The following is a 23,079-nucleotide window of genomic DNA, read 5'->3' on the forward strand; positions in this document are numbered from 1 at the left end:
TGAGATGGAGAATGACACGGAGAAAGATTTTGTGTTATGTAAAGGTACAGCCAAGATGCTAGACGTATCCGATCTGGTATTGCGGTTGTGGAATGATGATAGGTGTTTAATGTGAGAAGGTAAGTATTGGGGGCACCAGTGACCAAGAAATCGATGAAGTAAGCACATCGTGTGGAGATCGCGTGCCTTATGTGGGCGTATCCAACCTAGCTGGGAGTATGAAGGACTGATATGATCATACAACCATATGTTGCATACGTATCTAACACAAGCATTCATCACTAGCTCGAGGCATCTCGAATTTTCATTATTTGTGCCATGTTGAACTACATCACAGTAGTAAAGATTAGGCAAGACTAGTGTTTGGACTAATTTTTGTTTAACATGGGATGGAAATATTTTTCTAAACTTTTGAATTGCATGTAGGGAGGAGAGCGATTTCCGGCAAGCTGTGACTGTTTGTTCTTCCCAGTTTAGGTGTTCATCCAAGATTATTCCAAGGTCTTTTACTGTTTTTTGGTATGGTAGTTGGGTACCATTGAGGAGTATTTGAGGGACTGTTTCGCGAAAGTACCGACTGATTAACTTTGGATGAGATATAAGTATGACCTGGGATTTCTTGGGGTTTAGTTTCAGACCTAGGTTCTGTGCCCATCGAGAAACAGAGCAAAGATACAGCATCAATAGTAACTGGTAATGGCGCCTTGCTAGGTCGTAGCAAATGACGTAGCTGAAGGCTATGCTAACTATCGTCTCGGCAAATGAGAGCGTAATTTGTCACTGAACCATCGCTAGCAAAGTCGGCTGTACAACTGGGGCGAGTGCTATGAAGTGTCTCTAGACCTGCCGTGTGGCGGCGCTCGGTCTGCAATCACTGATAGTGGCGACAAGCGGGTCCGACGTATACTAACGGACCGCGGCCGATTTAAAGGTTACCACCTAGCAAGTGTGGTGTCTGGCGGTGACACCGCAATAATTATCGCGGAATCTGGTTAACAGTTCACGCATCCAATTAGCTGGCAAGAATAAAATATAAAAAAATCGAAAAGATAAGTGAGAAGCTCTTGGAAGATGATCAGGGGAGGTAAAGGTACGAGAGGAGAAGTTCTGAAGTTGCGGTTAATAATGAAAACAAGAATGAATAAAAATCAAGACACATTCATAGGATTTTTGTCAACCTGGAAAAGCCTTTCATAAATGTAAAACGCTGCAAGATATTCAAAATTATAAGAAAAATTGGAGTAAATTATAAGGACGTTCACAGGTTTTTGGAGAGGACGTAGATAGGTGGAGCTCAAGGGAGTAATGAAATTAAGCGTTTACCGTCAATCAAACACAATCACCCATAAAGGATCCTTTAAATTACTCCAAGTAGATAACACAGTAACATCACCCGTAACTACTAAATAAAACCGTAAGGCAGCCATCAAAAATTGGGGTCATCATGATAGTTGAAGATAAAACAGTTTCTTAAAACATCAATTCCGGACTTGACTTCAGAAGTATAATGCCTGCGAATGAATCATTTGGTGGTGAGGGGGGGGGGGGGCGGGGTAACTGGGTGGGAGGGGGGGGGGATTAACAAAAATCGAGACCGATCCCATTAAAAGAGCATGACTGATTAATAACAGGCTTGGTTTCTGCTAGAGAGATGACCGTTCAGCAAATGTTCGTCGACCGTACACGTACGCTTCAGGATGTCCTACTCTTCAAATAAATCAAGGTTTTTGTATTTCAGAGCACGATGTAAAATGCAGATATAATCAAGCGTGAAGGGCTGGTGTCCTGCAGTCCTAAGGCCTGCTGATACGAATTCATTAAGGTATGTCTCATTTAGCTTCATTATTTTTTAACAGTCTGTCCCACAGTAACACGATATTATATTAGTTGTTTTTGACTAGGTACCTGCGTGTTCATATGAGACGACGCTTGTTTCAATTTAGCTGACAGCCGTTTTATTGATTTTAATATGTTACAAAAGGAAAATTTGAAGGTGAATAACAATTCGTTATTCACATTTAGAAATTTTTGTTTATTGTGTTATTCCTATAGATAACATGAAGATGCCCCACGAAAACTAAACGCGCTGTTAATTAAAGAATAAGTTGCAACCAAACATATTTTTAATTAAACTATTCTACATACAGTTGCTGTACTAGATGGCCTGGTTGTGTGGAAGAAATTTTATTTTATTGCTTCTTTTGCTGACTTCAGTTGTTTTCCCATATCGGCATTTTTCGCAGCCGTTTGTGGTACAATTCTAGGCCTTGGCTGCTCCCTCGAAATCTATATCCCTCTCACCATATTTTATACAAATTGAGCTTTTTAATCGAGGTTTCCTTTTCCCTTTCCGTTGTCTGATTTAGCATGCATCCGACTGACGCGTTCGTTTCGATTCCGCCGTGAGTTAGCTATTCCTACGACAGGTTATTTTATTTACGTATCTTCGACAACGATGTACACATCTAACTCACTATCCTTTTTAAATAAATTTCACGTAGCAGTGGGCGTATAGGTGGTCACGTTTCCGTCTGTACCTTGGGGAGTTATTTATTGTAATTTCAAGTCCGCCTGTAGTATAGGAGTCGGGAAGTGAACCTGTTCTTTGTTGTCCACCGTTTGATTCGGGACACCTATGCTGGGAGGTTCATTCGTTTCGAACTAGCTATATTTGCGGGCGCATATCAAACTTCCTCTCAGGAGGTGATTAAAAGGGAGTCAAAAAGGATTTGCCACATGTCCAGCACATGCTAATCAAATACGTAGTGGGGTAAGCAGTGCAGTAAAAAGGATTATAGAAACTTTAAATGAAGTTAATACTGAATACTAAATCACTCGGTTGCTGGTAATTAATTTCCTGATCCAGTTCCATGGAATGACCTATTTCGGTAGAACAGTATTAAAGCTGGATTAAAATAATGAACAAGCTTATAATATCGTTGTAGGTCAAGTACCAAGTAAAAGGGAGGCATACTAATTTCTGATCAATTTCAACACAAAGAGGAACTCTCACGACAACTGTTGCAAGTGTGAAATTGTTATAAGAGACGGGAATCGTTATCGCAAAGTTGTATGATTTATTGTGAAACATGAAGAAAACCAGGTACCTTACTTCATTGGCTATCATATCAGGATACTGAAACCTGCAGTGGCAGAAAGGAACCGAAACGTCCACCATATTTTTGTGTGCTGTTTTCTGGAAGCCTAGTACAACACTTCCGAAAATTGAAATTTTCGAAATCCAACAAGTCATGTCGATGACGTACTGACAGACGTTCCGAGTGTACCATGAACCTCATTCACACCACCAAACGACCCTTCAGCAACTAGTATCGTTAATTTAATTCAGTATGTAGTGATGTAATATCTGTCATGTTTTCCTGTGCCACCAGCTTCACTCTCATCAGCAAACCAACCTTCAGTATCAACTAATTTAAACGTTAGTTGCTTAGAACGGAGTAATTTTACAGATTGTGGTACAAGTTATGAGCCTACAGCATCAGAGGAAACTGAAGCCTCCAGAGTCGATGATGTGAATCCAGCAAGAAAACAGGGGAAGGAAGTTGAATCAGAAAGGTCAAATATGTGAAAATAAAACACATTAGAAACATGAAAAAAATGACAAATTACAGTCAGTTGTATTGTACAGCCAAGTTGAACAATTAAACATCCTTAATAATGCTGTGGAGTCGGAAACTATCAATGAATGTAATGAAATAACAAGGAAGCGTGCTGAGAGAAGTACAGGAGTTCCTTCTAAATGGAAAAGAAACGAAGCAAAATTTTGGTAGGACAAGCAAGAAATATAATGGGTTGATGGACAATGGCGAATGATAGCAAATGACGACTTGTACAGCAAGACAGACCGTATCACACCATCCATTAAGAAGAGACAATTGTTATTTTAGGGTCATCTCATGACGATGGACGGTGACCTGCTAACAAAAAGAATATGGAGTTACATCCAATCGAAGAAAACAAGGCCGAGATGGTTCGAAGAATCTGAAAAAGATCTTAGGCAGATTCATATCTGAGAAAGACAAATTCCTGACAGGAACAATTTTAGAAGATCGGTGAACAACTATCATGGGTTTAAAAAGGCATCAACGTCCAAAAGACGGAGAAGACCATTGTCCGAAGAGCATAAACAGGCACTTCTTGGTGGGCTCAGAAGATACTGGCAGGAAATCAAATCTGGAACAAGAAGAAGACGTAGACACTAAAATGAAACTGGTTGTTACTTTGTAATCCAAGAGGCACAACTCGAAAATAAAAATATACTATAGGTAAGAACGAAGGGTTACAAATTAAAATGGCAAGAGGACCTAGGAAAACGGGTACACGATACTCAGCGAAATTCTGTTACAGGTCCAGTGATAAGAGAAGCAGTTCTTCATGGAGGAGGGAGGAGATTAGTACTTAACGTCCTGTCGACAGCGAGGTCATTAGAGACCGAGCACAACCTCAAGTTACCGAAGGATGGGGAAGGAAAGCGGACGTGCCCTTTAGAAGGAACCATACCGGCATTTGCCTTAAGCGATTTGGGGATATCACGGAAATCCTAAATCGGGATGACAGGACGTGGGTTTGATCCCTCGTCCTCCCTAATGCGAATCCAGTGTGCTAGCCATTGCGGTATCCCATTCGGTCTGTTCTTCAACAACTGAGAAGAATCGTACTGGATACTTCATACATTCTGGCCAAATATAAGATACTGACAATTGAATATTTATGTTGCCCCTCTAGTTCACAGAAAAGAACTTAAATAAAGAAACAATGCAGGAGAATCAAGAAAATGTAGTTCTAATTACGAGGTTTGTTCAATAAAGATCATATTTTCTCGCGCTATAACATAATCTTATGATATTCTGTTTGCTTAGAGTGTAACCAACACGTCGTAGTAGTTTCACCGTCGGTTCGAGCAACCGGTGAGTTGAAGCATGTTGAGTACCACACTTCGCAACAGTGGAGGTGACGCTCAGTGAACAATATGAGGCTTTGAAATCTTACTCTCATCTCAGCAAATCTCCAGCTGAGCGCTACGGCCGGCCGGTGTGGCCGAGCGGTTCTAGGCGCTACAGTCTGGAACCGCGCGACCGCTACGGACGCAGGCTCGAATCCTGCCTCGGGCATGGATGTGTGTGATGTCCTTAGGTTAGTTAGGTTTAAGTAGTTCTAAGTTCTAGGGGACTGATGACCCCAGAAGTTAAGTCCCATAGTGCTGAGGCCCATTTGAACCATTTGAGCAACCAATGGTAACCGAGTAAGGCCTTGTACATACCCAATCCTGCCTTTCCCTAAGTAACACAGCTCAAATCTCTGCTCAATTTCTTCAGCTGTGTTAACCGCAATGGCGTATACCACACTTTTAAGGTGGTCCCAACCACAGATATCCATGTCATGCAGATCAGGTGATCTTGCAGGTCGCAGTACGGGTTCACCTCGCCGATTCCGTCATTGGCCATATGGAGCACTGCTGATGGCCACTTCCCTCTTGGTTTGATTAGATTGTGATGATTGTTCTTTTCATTTAAAAAATGTTTTGATTTTGAGATATTACTATTGGGGCCTTCAGCCAACAAGTAATTTCAATTTCTTGTCTTTGTCTTCAGAATTGTTAATTAGATATTGTCTCTTAATTGTGAAATTTTGATGATCTAATTTTTTTAAACAATGTTTTAGTATGTCTTGGAGATGTTTAATTGTTCTTAATAATTTGGTATCCAGGCCCTCAGCCATCAAATTTGTTTCTGACTTTTTACAATGTGGGCCTTCAGCCGATAAGTAATTTGAATTTCTGGCTAATAAGGCTTTCAGCTGTGAGTGCAACTTGATTAAGAATTTTTTATTAGGCATTGTGCCTTAACAGTAAAATTCGATAATTGTTCCTTATTGTCAACCATATTTGCAACTGGTTTCAAATAAAGTGTACATGATTAAAAAAAAGAAAACTAAGCAACCAAGCTGGCCGATGTGGCCGAGCGGTTCAGTCTGGAACCGCACGACCGCTACGGTCGCAGGTTCGAATCCTACCTCAGGCATGGATATGTGTGATGTCCTTAGGTTAGATAGGTTTAAGTAGTTCTAAGTTAAATAGGGGACTGATGACCTAAGAAGTTTAGTCCCATAGTACTCAGAGCCATTTGAGCGCTACGCATTGTTAAATGAGACCAATGGAGAGTATGTTTTTCCCGACTGCACAGATCGAAGATGGTTTAAGTGGATTAAAGAGAGCGTGCAATCGATTTCAAACGAATGGTGGGTCTGGCACTCCAATTACTGTCCTTGCGGGAGAGATAATTGACACCGCTGCTGTCATTGTGAGAGAGGACTGACTAATAAAATTATGAAATCTATCTGATATGTTGAAAACTTTACTGGGTGCCAGAAAATTTATGAGACGTGTTTATGTGAGTGAGTCAACATGTCGATAGTTTGTAGAACATGTTGGACTATGAAAGCGGTATGTGGGCGAATATTATCCTGTTGGAGATCTAATAACCAAACTGGTGTAGAAATTTGCAGTCAGCCGGTGAGGGATAATCACGAGAGAACCCCTGCTGTCATACGAAATCGCATCCCATACCAAAACTCCTGGTGTAGATCCATTATGTCCAGCAAGGCAGACTGACTTATTGCAGGCTCTCAATTGACCTCTTTCTAACCAACGCATCATCACTAACACTGAGATAGAACCAGTTTCCACCAAAGAACACAGACCTCCACCCTGCCCTCCGATGAACTCTCCCTTGACACAGCTCGCAAATGGCGCAATTCACGGTACAAGATACCTGGCTCGGAATTGTCCTTGAAGTAACCGATTTGTAGTTTTTCACTGCGTGTCTGTGATATCAGTCCTGCTCAAATTGGTGTTTCATTTGCAGTACAATGCGTCAGAACCGCAGGTCGAACACGATGGTCTTCCCTGTCGTCAGAGCCACGTGGCTGTCCAGAGCCCAGTATTCTTGCGGCCATATATTCTAGCTAGCTTTCATATACAGTGGCCACATCCTTGCTAAGTCTTTCTGCAATATCGCAAATGGATCATCCAGCGTTCTGTGGCCGTATAACACGACTTCTTCAAATTTGGTGAGGTACTGGTAATGGCGTTTTTGTGGCCTTAAAGGCATTCTTGACTAACATCAAATCACAAAGTCCGAAGTCAAGGGTAACTAACTCTCACGACCATTACAGCGTGTATTTTCCGTGCAGCCGTTTGCCTTGACTTCCCCGCCCTTCCTGTTAATTTCATTCCTAACTGACTTTTATTTCTGTAATTCTGAAGATCCCCAGAGGTTTCGATACTTCCCTCTTTCATCGATCAATTAAGGTATTTCTCCTATTGCTCACTGAGCCGTGGTAAAATTTGCTGTTTTGAAGAGCTCGCCGCAGCGCGTAGTGTGAAGCAGGCAGTCTTGCCTATCATCTTGAGAGGCGGTATATGTGTAATGTAGAGCCTGTTTGTACATTTTATATGAGACTGTATATCATGGGTTTTTATTTAAATGGTCATTTTAGTATATAAAGTTGACACCCTTCCACTGTGAAAGTTTTCTTTTAAAAACAAGTTGCATTTTCGGTGGCAAGTATTTTTCTTTTTTTTTAATGTGAATCTTTTGTACCATTTCCATCCCTCCTACGGGGTGTATAGCTTATGTGTTTGTGTGAGTTGTTAAAATGTTTAGTTTAAAGTAATCTGGTGTGTTGCAGATTTGCACCGGTGTAGTCTTTCAGAGGTTCTTGGGAGCGGTCGTGACTGCGGCCGTGTTAAAAGGGAGAGGCAAGGTTCTCAGCCCCATAGCTCATACTGTCAAAAATTGTTACTTCTGCCTCTGAATAAATTGTAACTTGATATTTAACTTGATATTTAGAGTGTGCTTTCTGATTATAATGTTTAAATCGTTTTTTTTTAAAGAAGGAGTTTTTATGAATAAAATTTCCATTTGTTGAAAGAAATTTGTTTTCATCAGTTACCCACTGGCAACTACTTCCACGCTCACATAATGCGATTAAATGTGTTAATGTTCTTGATGAATAGCTAGTAAATAAAGCAAATTCTTTAAGAAAAGATTTTGAAAGTAAATCCACGGTTCACCCATGATTTCTTCTTTCGAGCTTCTGTGATTGCTCTTTCCAAAGTTGTCCATTCTTCTTTAACTCAACTATTTACTGAGCTATTTATTACCGCAGTATCTAAAGCCTGGGAGAACTTCAAGCGTAGCTTCATTCCTTAATACTTCCCTATCACACTTAATCGCGCAATGGTTCTCCCTGTGTGGTCTCTTAAACTTTAGTCTATTCTTCAGCGATATTAAATTGTGATTTGATTCTTTATCTCCTCATAGGTTAGCCTTAAAATCCAATGTCTGATGTCTATATCTTTATCTGACCATGATGTATTACTTTTCCCGTATTTCCTGGCCTATTCCAAGTACACCTCTTCCTCTTGTGACTTTTAGAACAAAGTATTCGCTATTACTACGAAGGTTGGAAATTCAATAGTAGCAACTACTTATTTAGAGCTCGTACAAAATACATACGTGTTCCAAAGTTTTACTGATCTTCAGAGTAGTCACCAGCATTGTGTATAATTTGTTGCCAGCGATGTGGAGGTCGTAGGATACTCTTAGCGCTGCCAGGTGTTGACAGTTCGAGCGGCGCGGCCTATTGTTCGACGAATTTGTAGCAGTTCTGAATCGAATGCCGTAAAGTGTTTCCTACAGTTTAGAAATAGAGTTGAACTTATGATTGCTTAAGTCAGGGGAGTGCAGTAGGTGGTGTAACACTTAGCAGCCCCACAGTCAAACAAATCAGTAACAGCTTGCACTGTACGTGCTTGAGCATTGTCCTGCAAAATGACGCTCAGGTCCTACAGAAAATGTCATCATTTCTGTTTATAAGCTGGTCGTAGGTTGTGTTCAAGAAATGAACAGCATAGAGACAGAAGTGATGACACTTTCTGCAGGACCTGACCTTCATTTTGCAGGACAACGTTCAAGCACCTACAGTGCAAGCTGTTACTGATTTGTTTCACTGATGGGGCTGCTAAGTGCTATACCACCTACTGCACTCCCATGACTTAAGCCCCCGTGAGTTGAACTCTATTTCTAAACTGAAGGAAATACTTCACGGCATTCGCTTCAGAACTGCTAAAAATTCGTTGGGCAATACACCGCTTCGCTCGAACTGTCAACGCAACTGGAACTGCTAAGAGTATCCTGCGACTTCCACATCGCTGGTAACGGGTTATACACAGTGCTGATGACTACTTTGAAGGTCAGTAAAACTTTGAAACACGTCGCTATTTTGTGCGAGCTGTAAATAAATACTTGCCACATTTAAAGTTTCAACCCTCGTAGCTGAAATTTATTGCAGAAGTCAAATAGTATTTCTCCTCTTCTGTTCTTACTGCCAGTCCCATATCCTTCCGTAGACTTTTCTTCTGCTCTTTCTTTCCAATCACCCATGGTATATGGGGTGTATCCACCCTTCGACTTTATGACGTCATTAAGTCTGCTGCGGACACTTTTAACTAGCTGTCTGAATATCTGTGGAAAGCTTGTAGCCCATTCTGCGGAAGCAGATTATGTGTGGAACTAGGACACCGGGGTTTGGAGTGAAATCGACGTTCTCACTCATCCTAGGTACACTGCTCTGTGGCAGGGTGCCTTATCCTGCTGATACAGTCGTTAGTGTATTTTGCTTTTCTGTGGAGAAAACAAGAAATACCAACTGTTACCCTACAGTATGCAGTACACAACTCTCTAAAATATGTTCATATCCTTCCGCTTGTCGTGTCCTGAAATAGGCGGGAGAGAGAAAAAGGGCTTGCTGACCAGTCTGCGCTCCCGAGCGGTACAGAGCAGAAGGCAGGACACATTCGCAGTGAAGGCATTTCATTGTTTTCTTGTATCTGAACCAACACTGGTACAGGTATTTACTGGAAGTGCAGGTGGTGAGACTCGGTAGGGAACTGGTTGTGGAGACTCTTGGACAAACAGGGTTTTGAAATAGTTGTTTATTCCAGACGGGACTAACTAATACACGAGGCTAGTTCTAGGGTTAGAAAAAGCATGAATAACACTTTTACAACAGAAGCCAGCGCAGAAGTCCCAGGAGTGGATGGTAACCACAGTATCAAACACTAGCAGCATCTTTAAGGCAACAACTTAGTTGCAAAACAAAAGATAATGATTGTGACACTGTTCACTGAGGAACACCAAGAGAGAGAGAGAGAGAGAGAGAGAGAGAGAGAGAGAGAGAGAGCAGACTTACGCGGAGCTGGACCTAAGCTGGAGTCGACGGACGCGGATTCGGCGCCCAGATCGTCTGAGAACTCTGCCAAAATGCGGAACTAGGGGTTTTAAAGAGTCGCATGGGGGCACTGTTTTTCCCACCCAGCCAATCCCTTAGGTCTCTTGAAGGTGCCTGCCAATCACGGTTTAGTTAGGTCCCCTCTACTGCTCCTGAGGCGGGGAAGTTAATGCAATTGCACTAACTAAGTCCGTATGTACAGCTGATAGCTAAACGTAACTGCTCTGCCAAATAAGACTTGCAACATTATTGTCATATGTCATTTGGTCCCGCCCCTCGGGATTCCCGGAAAAGGGACTGCTAGGTGAACCGTTTTTGGCGTTTCCGCTCTCTTTCTAACCCTTGTGAGTCTACTGACGTTGCTGTTCTCAGGGCTGGTATCAAGCTGGCTTTATACACTAGTACGTGACTGTTGGTTACGACTTTCTACGGTGACAACCTGCTACAGCGTCTAGACGACATACGAAGTTACATACTAAGTCCTTGAAGAGTAACTAACGACCTGGGACCGCGTCTTTGGGCGTCTACATTTTCGCAAGGCTCTCCCCCTTACGGTTTACTTCATGCAACAATGTCTCTCCTAGTTTCGTCTGCCCTCAGCATTGTCTCTGCTTCCGCGCCTTGGAACGCCTGTCCTCCTTTCTCACAGCTTCAAGATAACACTACAGTAGCAAGGAATAATCAATATATTACATGCTTTCAGTGTTCTCTTATCTGCGACAAGGTAACGACGGATTCTGCTCTCTGAAACCGTCTTTCACGCTGATCGCCGCCCTCTTCAGCGAGGCGAGCTACTTCTGGCTACGCCGAGATAAGGCGTGAACGAACGCCCGAACATGGCCAATGCTTACGCGGCGCCCGGAGGCGTGGCTTGCGGCAGGAGAATGGCTCGTCACGCTGTTTGATCTCGGCCGCCCGACATCGTACTCGCTTCTGGGAAGCGGCTGGTTGCTTGCTGGGTGTCAGTGGAGCGAGACGACGCACAGTGTTGGTAGCTGCTGCAACGACACAGCAGGGGGCGGCGCAACCGAAGAGTGGCAACGTCACGGACACAGCTCCGAAGCCAAGGGCGGCCCAACTCGCTTACTGTGTCACGGAGCTCGTGTCCGTCCATCCACCAGTGCGAGTTTTCTGGGTGCTATTATTACGTGTGTGAGTGTGTGTGACAGAGTGTGTGTGTGTGTGTGTGTGTGAGAGAGAGAGAGAGAGAGAGAGAGAGAGAGAGAGAGAGAGAGAGAGAGACTGAGACATGGAGAGAAAGGGAGACAGAGTGTGCTCACGTCTCGTCTGAAAGCTGATCCTTGTGATAAATCTGGCGTCTTTTAATGCCTAAATCCTCCGCAACGAACGAATTTGTCTGAAAGCTGTCTCCTGAACATGCAGCCTAGTTCTGCCGAAGGAAACCGATGAAATTGGTATTTCTTCTTTTCTGCACAGTAAAGCAAAATACTCTGATAAACCAAAACATTGTGATCACGGCCAAGCCGGCTGCTGTTGTCCGGCCGCTGTGGTCGAGCGGTTCTAGGCGCTTCAGTCCGGGACCACGTGGCTGCTACGGTCGCAGGTTTGAATCCTGCCTCTGGCATGGATGTGTGTGATGTCATTAGGTTATAATTGTAAGGAGAAACAACATTGGTCGTATTTTTTTGTTTGTTTTATTATCCGCAAAATCGATTTTCGGTCACTTAGTGACCATCCTCAGTGCTGTAATATACAATTAACATTGGTAGGCACTGGTATCAACAAGCTTACAGCGATCATTTGGTAAGTTAGGTTGAAGTAGCTCTAAGTCTAGGGAACTGATGGCGTCAGATGTTAAGTCCCATAGTGCTTAGAGCCATTTGAACCATTTGAACCACCGCCCAATGCGTCGTTGGATGCTTCCTGGTGGAGTTGCGGGTACGTGACGCGGTAACAAAATTATGTAAGAGGAGCAGACACGGGCGGGGGATGATCCTACGAAAGATGCGGTCTGAAAATGGAGAAATCCATTGACATATGCGTCTTTGATCAAGGGCAGGTTATTATTACACAGAGGATGTGAATGACTATCTCGAAAACAGTGAAGGCACTGTCGTGAACATCTACGGAAAGAGGTAGAATGACAGTGAAACTGCTACTAAGTGCTAAATGTTTGGACGTCCACGACTCTATATAGAACGTGGGGTTTGGAGGCTTATCTGCTCTGTAAAATAGGACAGATGGTGATCCGTGCCATCTCTGCCGACAGACCACAACTCTGGTGCACACACAAGTGTTTTCGGAGCACACTGTTCATCGTGCATTGTTGAACATGGAGCTCCGCAGCAGACTACCCCTGTATGTTGACATGTTGACCCAACGACATTGTCAGTTACGACTGCACTGGGCACTGGAACATCGGTTCAAATGGTTCAAATGGCTCTGAGCACCATGGGACTTAACATGTGAGGTCATCAGTCCACTAGAACTTAGAACTACTTAAACCTAACTAACCTAAGGACATCACACACATCCATGCCCGAGGCAGGATTCGAACCTGCGACCGTAGTGGTCGCGCGGTTCCAAACTGAAGTGCCTAGAACAGCTCGGCCACACCGACCGGCCGGACCATCGGTATCCGGCCGTCGATCAACGGAAACGCGGTGGCTACACGAGGTCAACGGTCATCTCAATAAACGCCGTCATCTAGGTGAACGGCGGCTCGAAACCTCTAGCGCGCCAAGGACCCAGGCTGGTAGGAGCTAAGGGAGACATTCTCCTGCGCCTACATGACACCTGCGGTAATAATCGAAGCCACGCCGCAGCTGCGAACCGCTTACATCTCTTAATGCTTGATGGCTCCCCCGAAGGCGATATCACCTTCCAGCAGTATAATGTCAGTGTGTTGGAGCCAGAGCCGTGCTACAGTGGTTTGACGAGCATTATAGACAACTCACGTTGATGTGCCGGCGACCAAATTCTCGTGATGCAAATCGGGGACGCTACTAGATGCCATAACCGCGTAAGCAAATCACCGCCCCGTTATTTACGCGAAATTCGTTCCAAAGACGCATAAACAAATTGTTAAGCAGGAAGTCATGATGTTTCGGCTCATCAGTGCATACCTATAGTATATCTACCTAAACTATCTGTGGATAATCAGTAGAGATGGATTCCAGAACGAGATTTTCGCTCTGCAGCGGAGTGTACGCTGCTATGAAACTTTCTGTCAGATTAAAACTGTGTGCCGGACCGAGACTCGAACTCGGGACCTTTTCCTTTCGCGGAAACATCCCCCAGGCTGTGGCTAAGCCATATCTCCGCAATATCCTTTCTTCCAGGAGTGCTAGTTCTGCAAGGTTCGCAGGAGTGCTTCTGTGAAGTTTGGAAGGTAGGAGGAGATACTGGCAAAAGTACAGCTGTGAGGACAGGGCGTGAGTCGTGCTTGGGTAGCTCAGATGGTAGAGCACTTGCCCTCGAAAAGCAAAGATCCCGATTGCGAGTCTCGATCCGGCACACTGTTTTAATCTGCCAGGAAGTTTCAGTAGAGATGGTGGTTATCGCTCAAGCATCTAGTTTTGGTTTATATCGTATTTTTTTCGAAGCCAGTTCAACCTAACTGCGAAAACCGCTCAAAATAGCCGATTTTTTAAATAACCGATTTTCAGTTTTCTACTCCTGTCGTCACCTGTAACAAAAGAGGAAATCTAGCATAGATTCAAAAATTCTGACTCACTCAGTTTCGAGATACATATAACTGAAATATTACGTTACATAGGCAAATAAAAGAAAACTCCATCCACCGTTCGCTGGTTTCCTCGAAAAGTGATAAGTGGTTGAATACTACAAAAAGTCACCACTATTCTCATACTGATTCTAATTTTTTTCAAACTCTGCTCAAAATCATGTCATAATCGTGGCTCATACGATTACTTGGCATTACTAATAGTCAGTGCTAAGGCGAGAAAGTAGAGTTGAAGAACTCGGTCATCATGTTAATTTGTCGGCTTCCAAGGGCTATAAGCAGATAAAGGCATTTAGTGACTGGCAGCACACGAGCTACTTTCTGCTTTCATTGTACACCATGAATGAATTGTTAGGTTTTTAATTTACTACTTTTAACACAATTTCCTTCCTCTTTTTTTATTTCATAGAAATGGCAGAGAAATGTTGAATCTTTTAAACCAAATGAAGCGTTGTACCTCACTGCTATGTCACTTCGTAAAAATATTTTCAAATATTGATTGGCGCCATTCTGCTATACGACGGATGTCCGGCAATGGCAGCGAGAAGCTGCCATATAAAACAGGTGGAGGCGGGTATTTAAGGCTGCACGTAAACGCGTACCTCGACCCATGACACAAAGCAACTGGGACATTTTTGTCTATGGAAAGAAGTAGCAGTTCTTATGTCACGTTTTTCTTAGTCGTTTCTCTCAGCATTGCTATTAAAACAGCACCGTTTGTTTTTCGCATTTCCTATAGTAAAACGATATTTCAAACCTATGCCAATTTTACGAATATAAGTTATTCCTTTTTTAAAAAGAGTTTATTTTAAAAAATCTTAGCACTGCTCTTATGGTTAATTTATATTTCAGTAATTTTAGTTATTAGTCAAGAATAAAAAATACAGATGTCGAAAAATAGCATTTGTGCACAACTAAAATACCAGAATCGATTTTAACCGGTGGATTTTTCCCATCCGTACTATCAAGTTCGTTAGGGAGGAAAGGTACACGTTTCGAGGGGTCATACTATTTGAGATTCTGTACAAAAAACTTCATATGGACATACGCTGAGATAAAAGGACTCACGGTATACCTCCCAACACAGTTTCTGATTTCCTCCCTATGCAGCAGCTCTACATGGTATGTACTCACAAGTAGCTGGAACTCCGCTGCAGTCCTATGTTGACTCCAGTCGTCCGTAATTGCTAAAGCGATCTGGGGCAGGATTTTTAGCACGAACTGACATCTATAAAAAGTCTCATAAATTTTCGGTACCGAGCGAGGTGGTGCAGTGGCTGGCACACTGGACACGCATTCGGGAGGTCGACGGTTCAATCCAGCGTCCGGCCATCCTGATTTAGGTTTCCCTGATTTCCCTAAATCGCTGCAGGCAAATGCCGGGATGGTTCCTCTGAAAGGGCACGGCGGACTTCCTTCCCCATCCTTCCGTAATCCGATGAGACCGATGACCTCGCTGTTTGGTCTATTCCACCAAACAACCCAACCCAACCCAACCCAAATGTTCGGTGGGTGACCAAATCATTCACTGACCTTGCACAAAATGTTCTTCAAACCAATCTCCAACAGTTGTTGCCCAGTGGCGTGGGACATTGTCATCCATAAAAACACCATCGTTGTTTGGGAACATGAAATCCATTCATTCAATCATTTCCGTGTCCGGTCAGCATTACAAAATATAGCAGCTGCGATACCTTTGTCATTTCCTTCGTAAACATCGTGTATTATGGGCGCGTTATGTAGGAGAGGGCATACAAGTAGGTGACTTGGATCTTCTTCAGCCCCGCAATCGCAAGAGGTATCTGCGCTCGCTGGAAGGATTCCCCATTTCTTCAGGTTGGTCTTGTATCGGGGGACGCCCATTCTTAGGCAGTTGTGGGATCTCCGTACATGGTATTGTAGATCTGTGCCAGGAGCCAGTTCTTCTTTTGGTGCTATGTCTACGGGCCGTGGTCTCTTCCGTGCAGCAAGACGAATTGCCTCTGTTGCTCCCTCCAGTGGGGCAGTACTAGCAAGGAAACTCGTGCGGGATTTAAGGCCTGATGACCATACAGAGGATTTCGGCGGTCATTATCCTGCTTTGTTCTCTCATTGTCTGCAGCAATGGCCCTCCGGGTGTTGGGTGGGGCTGTTCCAACAATCTGATACAATTTCTGCACTGGTATTGGCTTCAGGCACCCTGAAATGATCCTCGCAGTATCGTTTAACGCAATATCGACTTGCTTAGTATGAGCTGAAGCGTTCCACACAGGACCAGCATACGCAGCGGCTGATACACAAAGCGCAAGTGCAGAAGTTCTTAGGAGGTGCGGGTTGGCTCCCCAGCTGCTGCCAACCAGCCTCTTAAGTGTCCCATTGCGAGACGTTGCTGCCTGTACGTTAGCGCCCTGTCCAGTGTGACACCTAGGTAGACTGCTTTTGGGCAATCTTTCAGTTGCTCTCCTCGCCATGTGATGTCCAGCTTTTTCTGCACTTCCCTGTTTCGTAAGTGGAAGGCGCTCACTTTACTGGGATTGAGCTTCAGGTGGTTGGCATTATAGGACTTGGAGAGATCATGCATTGCTAGAGACAGTTTTCCCTCTACTTCTTTACTACTGGTATGTCATCGGCATAGATAAAGAGACCAGTGCTTGCTGGTATGGGCTGACCATTTTTCTAGATATTGTACAGGGATGGAGAAAGCACACTGCCTTGGGGGAGGCTGATCTTCTGCGTTCGTCATCTACTCCTCTTACCCTAAAAGAAACTTGGAATCTTCTGTTTTGATTGAAGGTGCTAATATGGGATGTCAGTTGGTAGTCCTTAGGGAGGTCATACACTTTTTTTGGTTCTTATGATTCACTGTGTCGTATGCGGCTGTTAGATCAACAAAAGCGACTCCAGTAATCTCATCACGCTCAAAACGGTCCTCGATATGTTGGGATAGCTTCAAGATCTGACTACAGCATTTGCCAGCACGAAAGCCTGCTTGTTGTAGGAGAAACTTCACTTCGAGGGTGGCACTGATTCGGTTTAGTACCAGCCATTGTCATATCTTGATAGTGAGGCATAAAGAGAGACAGTTCGAAAATTTTTTGAATCGTTCGATGGAGTCCATGAACGGCTGCATATGCCTTTCCGCGCTCTGCGCAAAACTCGAACCCCACCACCGGCTCTTACCAGCTGAAATCGAACTCGTCTGACCAGAAAACCGCGCTCTAGTCGTTGAGGGTCCAACCGATGTGGTCACGAGACCAGGTGATGCCCTGCAGGCGATGTCGCTGTGTTAGCAAAACCAATCGCTTGGGACACCTACTGCCATAGCCCATTAACGCCTGCCTTCGCCGCTCTGTCCTGCTTTCGTTGTACTTTCCACATTGGTTTCGGTGGTTACTTTACGCAGAGTTGCTTGTCTGTTAACACTGACAATACTACGTAAAATCCGCTGCTCTCGGTCGTTAAGTGAAGGCGTCGGTCACCGCGTTATCGTTGGTAAGAGATAATAGCAGAGATCTGGTATGCTCAGCAAACTCTAGACACTTTGGATCTCGAAATGTTGAATTCCATAACGATATATTAAATGGAATGTTCCATGCGCCTAGCTTTAACTACCACTCCGCGTTGACAGTCTGTTAATTCCCATCCTTTGCCTATAATCACATCAGGAACCTTTTCACATGAATCATCTGAATACAAATGACAGTTCTGCATATGCACTGCCCTTTTACACCTTAAGTAAGCGGTATGCCATGGTCTGTGTGTGTGTAAATCGCTATCCCACGACTTTTGTCTTGTCACTGTGTATCTTCCGAATGCTTTCCGAGACAGAACACACTAAATGTACATTGTTATTTTTTTCTGTGTTATTCAAGCACTTTATTTTTTTACAAAGTACCACAGTTGTTTACTGGAAGTTGAGACGAATCTCGTGATACACGAATCTTGTAGCCTATGCAGTTGAGAGATTGCCTCTGAGCTACAAAAACTACTTAAGCAACAGGGCATGTGCGTAGGCCTAGATTTTCAGTATTTCAGCGCTCTCTTCTGGTAAACTATTAATCTCAGATAAAAAATAAATAGGATATTTTTGATAGGAAATTTTAGTTTAATTTTATATTGCGACACATTTTTATCTCAGTTGGGTACGATTTTCAAGTTATTCAAGGAAAACTAACTAAAGTGATATCAAATATGTTCTATCCCAGAAACCATTCGGGATAGAAGTTTAGAACATATACTGCGCACGAACAGAATGAGATATCTCGAATAGAGCGGCTTTCTCCGTACCAAGCAACATGGAATTCGAAATAATAGATCATGTAAACGCAGTCACACTTTTCTCACATGACATCCTGAAAGCCATGGATCAAGACCGTCGGGTTCATTCAGTATTTCTCCATTTCTGAAAAGCATATGACTCAGTACCACACCTACGACTATGACAAGTACTATAGTGTGGTGTATGAGACGAAATTTGTGCCTCGATTGCAGATCTTTTGGTAGGAAGGACGCAGTATGGCATCTGGTATGCGGAGTCATCGACAGATGAAGATGTGACTTGCGGTGTGTCCCAGGGAAATGTGTTGTGACCCCGTAACACCGAAAATGCAGATAAAATACCTTCTGCGACATCCAATGTTTTCCCCGTTTAATATTCGTTGATACCTTGCATTGTACTTTTGGTTCTGAAGCTGTAAGCTGCATCACAGAAACAATATTTAATAGGTAATCATTGTACTAGTATATTTCATTTTGACTGTATATAACTGATTGTAATTGTAATGAAAATATTGTAAAATGCTGGGTAATAGCCAAGGGAACTTTATCGAAATGTATCGATGGCAACGACGAAATGGAGGGAGCTGTGTCGTTGTTTATCTTGCGTATAGAGAGTCTCTGTAACGCTGCTAGCAGAAAGGAAGTAGAGCAGCTTGGGCCATGAAAAAGTGCAGAAGTGTTTGTTGGACGCTCTCGCCAACTCGGTTTCCAGCTATGATCGCGCCAGTGTAGGCGCTCCTGGTTCGTTAACCAGGGAGTACTGGGAGCACGGTAGAAGTGTACAGGCGGAGGAAGCCGCAATTCTAACTGCTGCCTGTCCAGCAATTATCCGTGGCTCTGGAGACGACTCGGGGTCCTGATAGAACAGCAGCAGCAGCAGCAGCAACAACGGCAGATCAGCATTGTCGTCGGCTATATTCTTTGTCGTCCGCACAGCTACAACATCATAACGGTTAACTGACAGACATAAAAATGTAGAGTATTTGCCCAGTTGATTTTTTTCCACAAAGAATGAATAACTTGAATAATAACTTGCTATAGTTTAAACTTGTAGTGCACCTGTGTTGTTATTGTCCTCAGACATTATTACGAAGCAGGGTCCGTTTCCTTTCCATGCAATCATCGAGTGTCGTTATAATATGAAAAGTGATTAACTATTTACTGCCAATGAGTGTGTTTTCTAAAGTCTAATTTCAGTCTAAATTTCCAGCTACAGTAACTGTACATTCTTGTATTGCATAACAGAGGCCACTTAAAGTAAAGAAAGATTTCACTGGTAAAACTAATAACTAAAGATACTGCACAATTAATTTCGTTTATTCTGTATTTAGCTTAACGAGTGACTTCTGCTGACTTGGTTATTATTTTCAAAGCAAAACCAATTCCTCATTCCCTTAAAGCAAATATAGTTAAGTCTTTAAATAATCAAAAGTACATTGCTTGCCTTTTTTCTAAATTTTGCTTTACGTTACACTGAGGTTACTGAGAGTTGTTTATTTTTACATAAAAAAGTTCAAATTAAGCCAGCAATTTATTTAACCAGTAATTTCGTTTAACGCTACTTTCAAAATTTAGTACTTCAGAATAAGTAACTACAAACTCAGTCCTTTCTGATTCGCTTGTTTTCTCGTAAACTATTGTGTTGTGGAAAAGAGCGACAACCTTCTGCTGCCACGCCAGTGACTACTTGCTTAAATTTCTTTGCTACTACCTTTCTCAAGCTTATGGAGATTCATTGCCCTAGCGGGCTGGCGACTATTTAATTATCCCTTTTTTGTTTGTGTTATCAACGATGTTTGTAGTAAGCATTACGTGGTCAATGCAAATGGGACACACCGTTAATTATGTCCACACACGATGTCCTTTCCGGATTACAAAAATATGTAATATGTCTCATATATGAGTGCTGTAGTGTGCCTGATTCTAATACAATAATTTTAATTTATTTAAAGTTAATGTTCGTGTAAAGAGTATTTTTAACCTGATCCATTTACATTAATTTTGTGTTTCCAAAAATGTTTCGTACAAATACTAGGATTGATTTCATCCTTGTGATCTCTACTATTATCCTTTGTAAATCGTAGTAAGTATATTCGGTTAACAATAGTTATTACTGTTTCATAGTTCTAAAGTGTCATCATTTATAACTCCTTCAAATTAAAAAGGCCGCAATAAGTTTCGACATGTTCTATGGTTTTGTGACATTGATGCAGAGGTACAAACGAACAAAATTAAAATACATACACTCTCTCTTAGAATCTATGAATGTAGGATTTCAGTATAAACAGATACGGAAATATATATCAATCAGACCTCCACTACACTCCTTGCACAATGGTCGAATGCATGTAATTTGGTTACCATGAGTAGAAACAGCTAGTGACCACAAATTCAATAAAAAAAAATTGGAAGTTGTATATTTAAGCAAATTCTTCTATAATAAGTCACTGCCTGCTTGTAAAATGAAGAGTGTTTGGGAGAACTGCGTCTTTGACATTGAGGCTAATAGATTTAATCACTAGAACAGTTGCTTCAATGGAATTAAGAAATGAATAGTGACTTTGTTTCATTAATCAAGTCAAATTTCTCTGTAAGCGATTCAGAGAAACCACACAAACGTAAGTGAAGGCTGACAGAGATCATCAGACTGTGTGCCTGTGCGACAATCGCTTCATCACCATGCTGGTTTGTATCGAAATAGGGCATTCAGTAATTATACGATCCTCCAGTCGCAACAATCTATATTGATTTGGGAACCTGATTGTCATAGGATGCGAGTAATTCGCAGTCTTAAGCTAGGAAATGAAATCAGCTGAGGTCTCCAAAAAGGTGAATCCTCCAGGAAGAAACATAAAAAATTTTGGCTCAGAAGTATGGCTGTCTTGCTTTATTACTGGACACGTGTACTGTTGGCAGCAGTGATGCTATTATTCCTGAATTGTTTGGCAGCCAAGTGATTTAAAGAGGAATACACATAACAAAAGATACCCCATATCAGTAACAGCCAGTAATAAGCTTCCTGTATCTGTAGTGTGTTCTCATGCTTCCATTCTTAACAAGCATGTATCGATTTGTATGTTTACAATCGCTAGTTCTTTCATTAAATACATTTCAGTTATACAGTTCTTTATCAAACATATTGATGTTTCCCTCATTTCATATAATTTCATTACAATGACATAACCACTTTACCAGTTTGGTTACTCGCTACACGATATTTTAGTGAGTGTGTTATTTACAGTGTACGTAAATACTAAAGACGGATTTTACTGCATATGTGTAATATGAAAACACTGACAAAGAGCTCCACAGTTTCTGAGCAGGTGAAAAAGCAAGAGACCAACACTGTTATGAGAAACTGCTAGAGACAATCATATATACCAATTCTTCTACTGTTCTAAATGAGTGAAAAAATACAAATACAAAATATGAATATTATTGTGAAAAGTAGATGAGCATATTGCAGTTCATGTTACTCGAAAATATCTATACGTATGTTATCAAGTACACCTGCAAACAGAGATACAAGACTGAATGTAACTGATAATAATAAAAAATAGTTAGCAAATAATAGAAGATTTATTTGTTTTCTTTTTAAGCTATTCTACATAATATAAAGAAATATATAGTATACTGCATTTTAATAGCGCAAGTAGAGTTAATGTAATATTGTTAATGACTGTGATGCATAATTTTATTTATTAAGGTAATTAACATTTCCATGTTACATCACTCTACAATGTTTCCATAAATGAGGCTAGCAATGGAATGCAAATAAATCGATTTCTGTCATAGATACTTCAAAAAAAAGTCTAATTGTAATTCTTTATGATAAAATTTTTCTTATTTACCTGCTGATCCTCATAACTTAATTTTAATAACAATCCATTACCGAAGTAGGTACACCTTGTTTACTTTGACATAACAGTATATTAACTAAAATAAAGACCACGAATCACACAGTTAAGACTATAACTATTCTGGTGGGCCTGAAGTATAAATTTTCCAATTAGACATGGACGACACACTTTTGTGCATATAGACACCTCTTCCTTCACAAACAAGACAAGTACAAAATATCAAGTTTTTTCGTGGCCATCATCTGAGGCAAGGAAGGAAATATTTGTTTTGTAAATAAAAAACTGTCTTTTCTTACTGCAAAGTATTTCACTTCTTTGAGACATGTTTCGCTTTTTTACTTTTAGGCATCTTCAGTGGTAACTAGAATGGATCAGTTCTATTTTAAATGTGATACATGTAGACTACAAAACAGTTCACACCTTTTTTTCTGGGCAAGTAAGTGTTTGCTAATGGTTCTTCGCATTTTCGGCTGGCATCTATGGTACCTGTCATCTGGTCACATGCTGATGATATTACAACTTCACTTACGAACATGAAGACGTACTTACGTTTGGTAAGTGAAGTTATAGTGCGCCCTCCATCATGTGACCAGATGAGAGGAAGCTCAGATATGAGCCAAAAACGCAAAGAACTATAAGTAATTACTTATTTACGCGAGGTATGAACTGTTTTATAATCTACGAATATCACATATCAAAACAAAACTGCATCATTTTAGATGTTACTGAAGATGTCGTAAACCAAAAAGCGAAACGCGTCTGGGAAATATAAAATACATTGCAGTAAGAAAAGGTGATTTTTATTTACAAAATAGGTATACTAAGTATGTCATAACTCAAGTGTGGCAGACTGAAATGAATGGAATTAAATATAAAGTGTCGAATCTAGAACCATTGCAAGACCTAAATGCTAGAATCACAGGAAGTGCTACTATAATATTC

This window comes from Schistocerca serialis, chromosome 10 (genome assembly GCF_023864345.2).
Source record: "Schistocerca serialis cubense isolate TAMUIC-IGC-003099 chromosome 10, iqSchSeri2.2, whole genome shotgun sequence".
In the NCBI taxonomy this organism is placed as follows: Eukaryota; Metazoa; Arthropoda; class Insecta; order Orthoptera; family Acrididae; genus Schistocerca; species Schistocerca serialis.